The sequence below is a fragment of the Octopus bimaculoides genome, chromosome 8 (genome assembly GCF_046866305.1).
Source record: "Octopus bimaculoides isolate indiv1 chromosome 8, ASM4686630v1, whole genome shotgun sequence".
NCBI classification, from domain to species: Eukaryota; Metazoa; Mollusca; class Cephalopoda; order Octopoda; family Octopodidae; genus Octopus; species Octopus bimaculoides.
In genome coordinates this window covers 99,768,498-99,782,064 of record NC_142935.1, presented here as the reverse complement: position 1 = coordinate 99,782,064, position 13,567 = coordinate 99,768,498, and the positions used below count along the sequence as shown (strand labels likewise).

Here is a 13,567-nt window from a genome sequence, read left to right as displayed (position 1 = left end):
AAGAATAAGTATGATAAAGATATATATATATATATATATGTACATATATATATATACATATATATATACATACATATATATATATATATATATATATATATATATATATATATATATATATATATATATATATATATATATATATATTTACATATACTCATACATAAAGACTATACAAACATACACACATACCACAAACGTATACATAAATGTATCAAATTGGAAATACACATACACTTACACACATATGGATGTATTTAAATATATATATGTATGTGTCTTTATATATATTTATATTTGAATATATATATGGTACTGAAGTTAGACAGAAATAGCCCGAAACCAGGCTGGTCTGCTGGTACCGTCGCTAGAAGGTGGAAGAGGTTCGCTCCCCTACTCGCAACATCTCGGGTGCAACTGTGCATCGTTAGCTAGCTGGAGGAGATGTCTTCTTGGGGTTAAAAATCGCAGTAAAGTCCGTACGAACGGATAGCCATGTTGAAGTGGCTACGAATATTATTTGTTAGTATAACCACTGCGTTGTTCTCTTAGAGAGATTTTAAGACTAGCATTTTTGCTTGCTGCAAAATCAGCGACTATATATATTACGAAAGGGAATGAAGGGAACGGAAGAAAAACAGGAACTCGCCATCAAAAAAAACAAAACAATTGCACTCGACGTGTGGGCCTCTACAGCCACAACAGATGCCGCACTACCATCAGCAGCTGACATGATTTGTTTGGGCGCCGATTCATGGCCCCTCGAGACGGACGGAAGCCTACTATTATATATATATATATATTGTATATATGTATATGTAACTGTTTGTCTTCGTGTGAAGATAACCAAAATTGGAATGTATTTTCAATGCTTGGTTGATGCAATTTCATCAGCAATGGTAATTCTCTTCGGAAAAGTCTTAATATCTACTCATCTTAGGGCGAACAAATCTAGAAGATTAAATGTCTGTTAAAATATACGTATTTGTATACATAAATATGTAAAACTATCGATTCCTATTTTAATAAAATCGGTAAGTACAAATTAGTTTTTTTCACAAGTGACATTTGAATAGGGATTTATGACGAGGTCACAAATATACAAATGATTCTGGAAAGAAATTAGCAATTTCTTTGGCGCCTAATGATTCGTTAGCACAAATTCAATTGACCAAAGAAGGATGACTTGTGGACCTCAATACGACTTGAACGCAGAGGGTAAACATTCAGACGTCACTCTGTGGTTTAGAAGATGTCTTGGCAAACACTTGATTCAGAGAAACTTTTTAAACGGACATAACTCTGGTAAAAATCTACCTTTCGATAAAGTGCAATATATCGATAAGGTTCAATATATCAACTTTTCTATAAGATTCAATTTATCAGTACCTGATATCGATGTAATTGACTAAGACTCTTGGAGTTTGTACCCGAGAATGGTTGGTGTAAAAGAATAGAGATATCTCTACATCACAGAAACTGTTTATCTCATCGGTTTCGGCATTTCCCCTTGGGGTGGCGTTTGCTATATTTCTTTTTTTTTTTTTGTTTCAAAAGTAGAGTATCGCTTTGAACACAGCATGTTATTGTTTATTTTACGTTTGAATAAATAACACCGTATTCATTTGAGAACCCCGTGCAAGCTGAAACCCTTCATTTTCACTGAGATGCTCTCATCAGAGACGAGTGCATAGATACTTACAACTGGTAACTACTTGGAAAAGGTATGTAGAATTTTTATTTTCTTGATAAATACTCCAAAATGCACCCTATTAGTCCAAAATGCTTTTGAAACCGTATCTGCAAAATACTTTTCGCCATTTACCTAGTTTCAGATTTCCATATTGAAGACTCTGCTCTCTCTCAAGAGTATACGTTCAGGTGTATTGAAATATGGCTATCTGAGTTGTAACAACAAAGTGAATAAGGTGTGGCTCCTCGAGAGGAAGAGAGATGGATGATTTTATGTCACCATCCCAACATAGAACCTCTGCCAGTTTATGGTTATTGTTGTTGTTGTTGCTGTTTTAACAGCTGATAACTTAATTTTCATTTCTTTTTGGATTAAGCCCATTAGAAATAGTGAAAAGAGTCAGACTAAGATCTGAACAAAGGAAATTTAACTTAAAATCCTACTGGAAGTTCAACAACAAAATCAGTTTCAGAGGAAGTTTCAGATAGAGCCCCCCCCCCACGCAATTTACCATCACTCGAATTAGAGATAGGCTTGAAGCAGAAGGAGCTCTTCAAAATATTCACGAGGAAAACCGTGGACATCGACTAGTTCCACAAAGCAAGAAATGGTACTAGAAAAATATTGCCAGAGTTCATGAAAATCTGTAGAGCAAATATATATATATATATATATATATATATATATATATATATATATATATATATATATATATATATATATATATATATATATATATATATATATATATATATATATATATATATATATATATATATAAGGGTAGAATTCACAAAAAAGGTGGTGTAGACAACAAACATATGTATTAGTTTAACGCTCGGGAAGTGAAAAAGTCTTTAAACTTTCAAGCCTACGCTCTTCCACAGAAAGGAATACAGAAAGAAACAGGGAGATGTATGTATGTATGTATGTATGTATGTATGTATGTATGTATGTATGTATGTATACAACGGGATTCCGTTTACCAAATTCATTTATTTACAAGACATTGGTCGGTCCAGGGTTTGACTTAGAGAAGCTTGGCCAAAGTGCTGCACAGTGAGACTGAACTCCAAATCCCGTGGTTGCAAAGCAAGCTTCTGAATCGCGTAGTCATGACTATAAATGTATTCATAATTTTGTATATATATAAGGTATATATATATATAACCGTTAATCGTTTTGTATCCGTATGTATTTCTGTACTCGCCTGTCCGCCTGCCTGCCCGCCTGTCCGCCTGTTCGCTTGTAGATGAATACATTCGTATCAAAATTAAAATGAGAAAAGAATCCTCGGGGACCGAAAGCTATTATTTTGTAAGGGACAGCTAATAAATACGAAATATCATTTCCTAGATAAACAAACTAAAAATCACAAGAAAAAATGTTATGAAAATTGACCATAGTTTGATAATTAAAATAACAGATGGCATAATAGAAAAGGGTAGTTTTGTGTGTGTGTGTGTGTGTGTGTGTGTGTGTGTGTGTGTGTGTGTGGTATTGTGAGGAGGGGACACACAGGAATTACATAGAGGGCTCCACTCTTCAATGAAAAGAGGAAGTAAAGGATGGTAAAGAAAATCAACACCAAAACTGTGTCAATTATATTATTATAAGGTTATGTCCTTAATGTCGACGTTTGATGGTGTGAGCGTGCATACATGTGTGAGTGTGTTTGTGTGATTGTTTTGTGTGTGTTTGTGTGTGTGTGCGATTGTCTGTCCGTGTTTGTTGATAGATTCATCTACATTTGATGGCTGCTCCAGCTGTCTCCATGCAACGGCTCAGTTCGTTTTTCTGCTGCTCGTAATATATTATAACTATGTTTTAAAGAGTAGCGAATTAGCGAAAATGATAAAGTGCCGGACTAAATCGCTACGGTGCTTAGTTTCACACCTCAAGTTTCTAAGTTCAAATCCATCTGTTGCTCATTTTACTCCATATGTTTCCAAAATCGATAACTTAAGAAGCAGCCATGTGCCGAGATTGACTTAGCTCTTTTTACAAATCCCCGGTGAATTTCTAGCTAAATCAAAAACGAATATATCATGACCACATGTTTCCTGGGAGTGGATTATTGAGCTGAAGGACCTTATGAACCCACCAGAGACCGGCTCTGATTCTATGATTCAAACTTCCTGCTTTAAATGGATCTAATTTAAAACTTTCAATCTAAACTTCATGTTAATTTACGTTCCCAGCAATTGTTTTACAAATTTTTCATTATTTTAAAAATTGATTGAAACAAAAACAGTTCATTTCAATAGAGATATGACAGCGAAAGGACTGCGCGTTCAAACCAAGCAGGACCGATTCTAGCAATTATCACACACATACATCGGCACACGCATACATCGGCACACGCATACATCGGCACACGCATACATCGGCACACGCATACATCGGCACACGCATACATCGGCACGCGCATACATCGGCACACGCATACATCGGCCAATCGTTTACAGAGAGACGGAAAGACACGTGATCACACCGAAACTTCTTTGCTCATAATCTATTCATCAGTTTCCTTTTCTGACATCGGAAGGTTTCCTTAATTCTATGTCAATACATTTTGTGGCAACGATGACAAGATAGATAGATGACAAGATGCACAGTTTGAAGATAGAACCGCGTATTTTAACAAAGACTCAAAATGTTCTTAACTTCCATATAAGGATACAGCTTCGGAAAAACATGTTTATGTCTAGGAATACGCATATAATAAAGGATGCACTGAACATAATGCCCTATTAAGTTCGCATGCAATGAAAACTGAGTTTATAGACTTGAATGATTAAAATTTTTTAACAACACTCAAAAATATTCAGGTATATAAACACATGCTGAATTATACTGCTGAATATATCTCGCTACATAACGACCTTTCTGTGAAATACTGCACTTTTATTAGGCAATAAAACAGCTACACAACATCATATCAATTATAAAAGGTTCTAAATTTGAAAGAAAACATTTCATCAACAAAGTATCTTTCATAAAGATGCCAACTGCCATTCTACAGTGTTCATCCGCTTGGCTGCGAGTTGTAACAATAAAACTCCAACAATAAAATTCGCAGCAATGCAAATCATTAAAACGAAACACGTAACTGTGAACTTCCTATGAATTCCTAGAGAACTTGTTAGAATACAATTTTACCGTAATGCCATCCAATTTCGCATCACCACAGGCAGCACAAAATATTACATCAAAATGCCTCCTACACATAAATTCTGTGAATAATGCTAATAAGAGAGCTTCTACGCATTTGTTTACTTGGATTAGCAACCAAATATCTTCACTCATTCGATAATGTAACCATAAATATAATGTGCCTTCGAAAAAGATGGCATGTTTCACGGTGGAAACACTTTTGATCATAAGGATTATGTGATCAATCCTGACAGGAACCGCATCAAGGACTAAGTGTTATAAGCGAAAGTAGAACCGATTGATATATAGGGGAAGCTTGGGAGAGTTGGGTAATTTTTTTACATTTCAATATGATATGGACTCTCCGTACATAAGAAAGAATTCTTTACCAACTTGTAACATTCGTAGACTTGTAACGTATATACGCCAGGGATATATTTTCAAATGGGTGTAAACTGAGACAACGAGAGCACGATTTGATCCAACCCTCTCAGGGGGTGGTGAGAGTTGGGACATAGGGGGACTTAGGATAAGTGATATTTTAATTGATTGTACGCTAAGATGAAATACTTATATAACTACGTATAAATGGTTTGTGCTTTATTTTGAAGCGTTGTGAACTCCATTCCGTTCAACATTCTGAGTAGCAGTTCCGGTGGACGTTGATGGTTCCTGGGAAATGTTGGGTGATTCTGTCATTGAATAAGAAACTGATGTTTCTTTAAAACTTGATTGGAGAACATCTGCTTGGTTTTCATAAGAAACTGCTGGAATATCTCGATCTGTTACTACTGCAGGCGCAAACTCTGTCTCACAGAACACATCTTGGTTAAAGGGATAAATTCCCGTTTGTTGAACCCCAAAGATAATGTTTTGAGCAGTAAGACCATGTATCTCAGCAAGTGAAACGAAGTCAGGATTATCATATTTTGTAATCGACTTTCCGGGATGGGAACGCATTCAGTTATCAACTGCTCGAATATATGCCGAATGTCTTATATCAGCTCACATCCAACGTTTGAAGCCTATGGCTTGTATGAGGTGGCATTGTCAATAATATCATCCCATTTTTCTTGGCCAAGTGAATTGCTGCAAGAAACACATGAGTTTCGTGACTGTCCAAATGGACAACATTTTCTTCTTTCCTGCACCCGGTGTAGGCTATAAAGTGTTTTTATATAAGTCATAAACAGATCTTCATTAATACATCCACTGGAATTGACTCCTCCGATACATCCTGCAGGACCACTTCGATTTAATAATCCCTATTGTTTTTTCGTGGGAAGATCAGCAGTGATGGAACAACACTTCCTGCTGCATGAACTGCATACACAACTGTTACAAAGTGTCCTCTCTCGCCGGAAGTTATACATCCTACTTGTTTCACTCCCTCTGCAGCAAAACAACATTTTCAGGTTGATTCACAGTTGTGCACCCGGTTTCATTTCATTATAAATGTCGTGGCATTCAGACTTGTGCAGATCCATAACATTCTTTAAGTTGCCGTAAAACTTGCCAATGTTATAGCGATTGAACGCACTTGCTCTAGCAAGAGATGCAGCTTCTAGTGTTTGAATTGATAGATGGTTTCTTTCTTTAAAGGATTTCCAAAAATGCTCGCCAGTTATTCCGTTTTATTGCCAAGAATCAGGGACCGTAACATTGTTTCTTAATGCACATTCCACTATCAACTCACAGCATTTATTTTGTGTGAGTCCATGGAACTGCTCGGCCAATGTCTTTATGTGAGTCGATAACTCAGTTTCCATCTCCGATGAAAATGTCATATTTTTTATCCTGCAATTTTTGTACCCAAACACTTCGTTTTGCTCGTCATTTTGTTGATTGCATTTGTCTATGTATCTTTTAAAGTGTCATTCTTGCTATATTGAAATATTTAGCAGCAGCACGGATACTGCATCCTTCCCTGACGCGATCTCTCGCCCTACAATCTCAGCCCCACTATTGGTCATCCGGACATATTTCCGAGGCATCTGAAAAAGTCAATAAATGTGCAAATTTTAGGCAGGTAGATCAAAATTTAATCTTTTATGTTGAATTGAAACCCTATGCTTCAAGGCACTTAAACTAGAAACCAAACACAACTCATTAACAGCCACCAGAATGTTTGCTCTTTATCACAGGAAGTAATAAAATCAAATATAGCAGCAGAATGAGCAGTTAGAACAATCTCATTGGTAGGGTGGAAGCGTTGATGGCGATCCATTTTAATCCGAAGTTCTCTCAAAAGTGAAGTTAAAGTTCGTACTGCATGTTAAAAAAATGATATTAAAAATAACCCCGCCATTATGTGCTGACAACGATGAAATTGTAACAGAGTGAGTCACTTTGTGAGGGCTAGGTGGATTCAACCATTTCGGTGACAGAATATGGACTGGCATCTTGGTAGATGATTGTCCTGTACCCAGGAGACTCATCTACCAACACTCCCTAATCTCAAAGTAGATTACATAAATGTACATCGATCAGATTTCAAGCGAAACTGACTGAAATGTATATTTCGAAAGGCTTATCTCATTACACACAACCACATGTTTGTTTGTACACACTAGCACACATTTACACAATAGGACACCCGCTCACACAAACGTACATTAAAAAGTACATACATAAAAAAAAACCCACAGTACGCCTGCACTCATACAACTGGATGTTTATATATAACCACATATCTGAACACATGCTAACAAATAGACAACACGCGCATGACTACTTCCTTATACATTTTATATAAATGCAGAGAAGTATGTTCCAACAAGCAAAGATTACATGCGCACAAGCGAATAGATTTACACATGGATTCGTATATTTCATATACGCTTGTATGATGCTTGTGTGTGTATATATATATATATATATATATATATATATATATATAGAGAGAGAGAGAGAGAGAGAGAGAGAGAGAGAGAGAGAGAGAGAGAGAGAGACATATATATATATATATATATATATATACATATATTCTTTTATTCTTTTACTTGTTTCAGTCATGTGACTGCGGCCATGCTGGAGCACCGCCTTTTGCATTATACCAAATCTTAAATTCCAAACGTAAACTCCTTAACACAAGTAGGGAGGGTTTCTTGTGTTCACGCCTATAAACATGTTTTCAAAAGCTACCATTAAATACAATGTAAAAGTTACCAGGACTATAAATTTAGTCGGTATCTAAATATATACGTTAATATATACGTTAATATATACGAATATATGCACCTCTTCATTGTATTCGTACCTCATGGATTCTCCCTTGACGATCTGCTTCGTAATCATAAACATTTTCTTCGCTGCTTTAATATATTTCTAATCAGTTGTAGAACACTCACAGCGAAAAAGACTTGGCTTCGACGAATTAAACACACCCTATACACCCACACATAAATACCCATAAGACACTCATACATACAATTCTGCGTAAGGCTTATGTATATACATTCCTATCTATCAATCTATCAATCTAGATAGATAGAAAGAAAGAAAGGAAGATAGATAGATAGAGAGATAGATAGATAGATAGATAGACGCAAAAAAAGAATGATAGTGAGGATGTGTGTGTATGAGAGAGAGAGAGAGAGAGAGAGAGAGAGAGAGAGAGGGAGGGAGAATGTACAGAACACGCTTTGTGTTAGGTTATATTCTATTAATTAGGTGTAATGGGAAAATTTTAATTTCATGCTTCTGATAACTCACAAAGCCGTTTGATATTGGTATTTCTCTCTATCACTCTTCCACGCGTGCTCGCATTCTCTCTCTCTCACTCTCTCTCTCTCTCTCTCTCTCTCTCTCTCTCTCTCTCTCTCGCCCTCTCTCTCTCTCTCTCCCTCTCTCTCTCTCTCTCTTTCTCTATGTATCTATTTATCTCACACATACACTCGCTCTCTCTTCATCTCTTTCTCCTCTTTCGATTTTATACATATATATACACACATCCACGTGCGTGAGTGCGTAGATACACATACACAGATACAAATATTTTGTGTGCATAGATAGATAGATAGATACAAACATACACACATGCCTATCTGTACACATATACAGATATACATAGAGATATATTCGTGTGTGTGTGTGTGCTTGTGTGTGTGTGTGCTTGTGTGTGTGTGCTTGTGTGTGTGTGCTTGTGTGTGTGTATGCATTTATGTACTGTCTGCATGTGTGTGTGTGTGTGTGTGTGTGTGTCTGTGTGTGTGTGTGTGTGTGTGTGTGTGTGTGTGTGTGTGTGTGTGTGTGTGTGTGTGTGCCTCCCTTCTCGGCTTTCTGTATCAACACGAAACTCAGAACTATTTTGCTGACTTCATATAATATTAAAAAAAAAACAATAAAAATATTTCTTTTCTTTTTAGGGGAAATTTTTAAAAATTAAGCGACTTTACGACAATTAATTAGATTAATGTGTTTTCCCGTTTTCTTTTTAAATAATGTTTTTGGGGAAATAAATAATTAAATAAATTAGAATTTATTTTCCACTTGTAATAATAGACCAACGAAAACAGATTATAAAATTCCATCTCGAACTTATTCGCTCCGTTTCCCATTAGCCTCAGACATATTTTTTGGCATTTACGTTTTTAAACGTCACACCTTACACAAGAAACAGATCTGAACAACGAAACATCTTCCTCGCCGTAAGGTTGCTGTATAAATTTCTCTCCAGTTTCTTGAGATTCAAATTAAATACAGACTAATTTCTCCTCAGATACAACCCCACGCAATTCAGTTAAGGTGCATGTCTCTTTAAGGTGGCAAAACAACAGACCTCAAGGCTCGTGGCGCAGGGAGATAGAACGTTGCACCTACGATCGCAAGATCGTGGGCTCAATTCCTGCACCGGCCATTGCGTTCTGTTCTTGAGCCAAACACTTTATTTCACGTTGCACCAGTCCACTCGGCTATGAGACAACCTGCGTTGGACTGGCGTCCTGTCCAGGAGGAATACTGTGATCTCAGTCGTTTATGTGCCTTGGCAAAGGCCAATCAGTCCTATGAGTTGTCTGAACGTTACCTGTACCTTTTACCTTTACCTGACAGATTCGTCAGATAATTGGCTTAAATATTTTGCAGTATTTATTCCTGGTTCTTACGTTTTGAGTTCAACTCTTGCTCGGGTAAACTTAGCCTTTCTTCTTTCCATAGTCGATAAATGGGGTAGCAGGATTAGCGGAAAAGTCAGAGCATCGGAGGAAATACCATACGGTGGTTGTTCCAGCTCTTTGTGCGTTGTGTGTTGGCTTACTTGGTAAGTAGGGTTGATCCGTGACCCAACTTAACACCACCACCTCAAGCCTTATGGGGTGGGGGGGGGAGCCTTCAGTGGAATCATATCTGCCACAAGCGTTCAAGTCAGGTCTCCGGTTTAAGGAAAACTTGCTGTCTTCCTCTGCTTCCAACCCCTATTCCCAGAGACCCTTGTAAAGGATCCTGAACAGTGCCCTTTTCCAGCTGACAAAAAGATAAAAAGAAAAACCTATTGGAAATATTTTGAACGACCAGATCTGTCGTTAAAGACGTTCCAGTTGTGACCACCCCTCATTTTTGTATTCCAGTGACAACATACACCGTTCTATCCTTCCTAATCAAGACAGTGGGTGAAATATGGCTGTTGTATCTGCTAGGTCACATGACCTTGCCGGAAACAGTAGCTTCAATCAAGTGACTGTATCTACCTCCATTAATAAATTCCTAGTGAGAAGAAATTATTATCATCATGTCTATTAAACAAACATTATTGAATTTATGTTGTTGTGGCTGCTGTTGTTGTTGCTGTTGTTGTTAGTGGTGGTGGTGGTGATGGTGGTGATGGTGGTGATGGTGGTAACTATTTATTTATTAGTTAGTGAATATCATTTTACCGAACGTGTCATATCAGTGAAAGCCGGTTCTGTAACTGAAGCCAAGAGGTTGACTACGTTATAAGCACGTGTGATGAGCTGATAGCTGTCTTAAAACGATTGCCTCTGCTATCTAATCTACAACTAAACTGGGAGAGTTTACATCCTGCATCTTGGATAGCGTCGTTATGAATGGCAATCTCTCACTTGAAGGTTTCCCTCACTGAACCACACGCACACAAACGTGTTTCTACACAATACATACGCATATAAAATGCAGACACATACACACACAGACACACATATCCGCACATATATATGTATACACATATGTATGTGTGTGTTTGTGTGTGGAAGGAGATAGAAGCTACGATTTCCGTGCATGTTGAACATCGATGCTTTAATGAGACATGTATAATTCACCTTGATACGAATAAAAGCTCTCAGCGGGCGAGACGAACAGAATAAGTTTTTAAAAATTAATGCGTGTAAATAGTGTACTATAGTTTCAGGTTTAACTTTCAAATTAAATAAATCAATTTTAGAATAATTAATTTAATTTAAATTTGATAACTTTGACCTTCCTCAGCACTATCGTTCCATATTTACAAAGAAACTTGAATAATTTTTAAAATATCAGCTCATTCGTCCACAGCCATTTAAAAAAAAAATTATTCATGTTTCTTCGTAAATATGGAATGATAGTGCTGAAGAAGGTCAAAGTTATCAAATTTAAATTAAATTAATTATTCTAAAATTGATTTATTTAATTTGGAATTTAAACCTGAAACTACAGATAGATAGATAGATAGATAGATAGATAGATAGATAGATAGATAGATAGATAGATAGATAGATAGTATGGGTATGTATATATATATATATATATATATATATATACGGAATGAACACACACACAAATGTACGCGTGTGTGCATGCATCGTTCGTTTTGTTAGAAACACATTTTGTAGTTCTTGAGTAAATGAACAGATTAATGTTAAGATAAACATTAACCAATGATTTCTTCTTGTTTATTTTTCATTCATTTCAAGTGAGTGTGAAGGAAGGATCTCTCATTTTAGAATATTGATTGCTTTGTTAATATAAAACATGACTAGCAACAACACCGTTGGTGATTTTTATGTTTTTGCATTAGGATATTTTCCACATATTTGCCTACAAGAAACTTTGAGTAGTGAAAGGGTGAATTGTCAAATAGCTTATGTCGAATATTTATTTCATCGAGCAACAAAATGTCGTCAGTCAGAAATTGACCTCCTGCTCGACAGTATTGTTTGCTGATTCTTCGCACCATGAAAATAAAGAAAGAGACGAAGACAAATAGAATAACATAAATGAAACTAAATATAACTTATGGCAGTGTGTGTATATATATTGTTCATTAAAGGCGTAAGGGGCGAACTGGCAGAAACGGTAGCACGATGGGGGGCGAAATGCTTAGCGGTATTTCGTCTGTCTTTACGTTCTGAGTTCAAACTCCGCTGACGTCGACTTTGCCTTTCATCCTTTCGAGGTCGATAAATTAAGTACCAGTTGCGTACTGGGGTCGATTAGATCGACTGGCCCCTTCCCCCAAAATTTCGGGCCTTGTGCCTAGAGTAGAAAAGATTATTCATTAAAGGCGTGAGCTGGTAGATTTGTTAGTGCGTCAGGAAAAAATCCTTAGGGATATTTCTTCCGGATTGACAGTCCGAGTGTTCATATTCCGCCGAGATCACATTCGCCTTTCGTTCTTTTGATGTCGATAAAGCAATTATCAGACAAACACTTGCGTCGATATAATTGATTTACCTGTCCCATGAAATATCAGGCCTTTCACCTTTTGTAGAAAGAATTATTCATTCACGTATTGTGATATCGATACAAGATCGAACATCTTAGAGACAGATTTAATCGATTAGATTATCCTCCAGATTTAAATGATACATATTTTATCGATCTAGGAAACTTGCAAGGTAAAGTTGCCCCCACCGGTAATCGAACTCGTAACGTTCAGGTACAGTTTTTCAGACGACTCTCAGACTATTCCACCATTTACCAAACTTTTTATTTGTTTATTTATTACAAAACTTTTGTTTTCGTATTTGTCTGTGTTTGAGTCCCCCTTCCATGTTGTTGTATGGTTTTCGTAAAACAGTGTCATACTACCAGTGACGAATCTATGTCACCAAATATGATTCGGTTATGTCACCAATATTTTATTCCCTTTACATTTACCTTCAACTTAGAAATATTATCTGCAGCTCCAGACTAACTTTTGGGACTTCTATCCTGTCTTTTTTTTTTTTGTTTGTTTCCGTTTCTTTTGTTTGTTTTTTGTTATTCATTGTTGCTTCATTCAATATTTCGTTTCATTTACGCGTAACAGCACAGTGAAGCTATACAACAGACAGGCAATGTGACCAGAAAGAACCTATTGATTGACTTTCTATAAGTCGTTGTCGTTGTTGTTCTTGTTGTTGTTGTTGTTTCACTATGATTAGAATGGTAGACTACCAGAAATGGTAGGGAAACCAGTAAAATATACAATTAGAATTAGTTACGTCCCTCTACATTTTGGATTCAAATTTCGTTGGGGTTTCCTGCACTCATGACCAGAGGAATTGTGAAAGGATGTGAGTGGATGTGTATGTTGACACATAAAGCGCGACGGGCCACGATCGTGGCAGTCAGGCACAGGTCGACAGGCCACGACCGTGGCCCAGGTAGATGCATTTAATTTATGGGCGTTTGTTGGTGGGGTCTAATGTCACTCAAACACTCCGATATCCCCCAGAATACAAGAGGATTAATAGTTCAACTAATGACTTTTCAGATGATGTATAAAACTTGCCCTCATTTTCA

At 36.7% G+C, this 13,567-nt stretch overlaps 1 pseudogene; it reads right to left on the bottom strand.

Annotated features, from left to right (window-relative positions):
- Window positions 1-5,849: 5,849 nt before the first annotated feature.
- The window catches only part of LOC149134521 (uncharacterized), a 69,436-nt pseudogene continuing 61,718 nt past the window's right edge, over window positions 5,850-13,567 (bottom strand).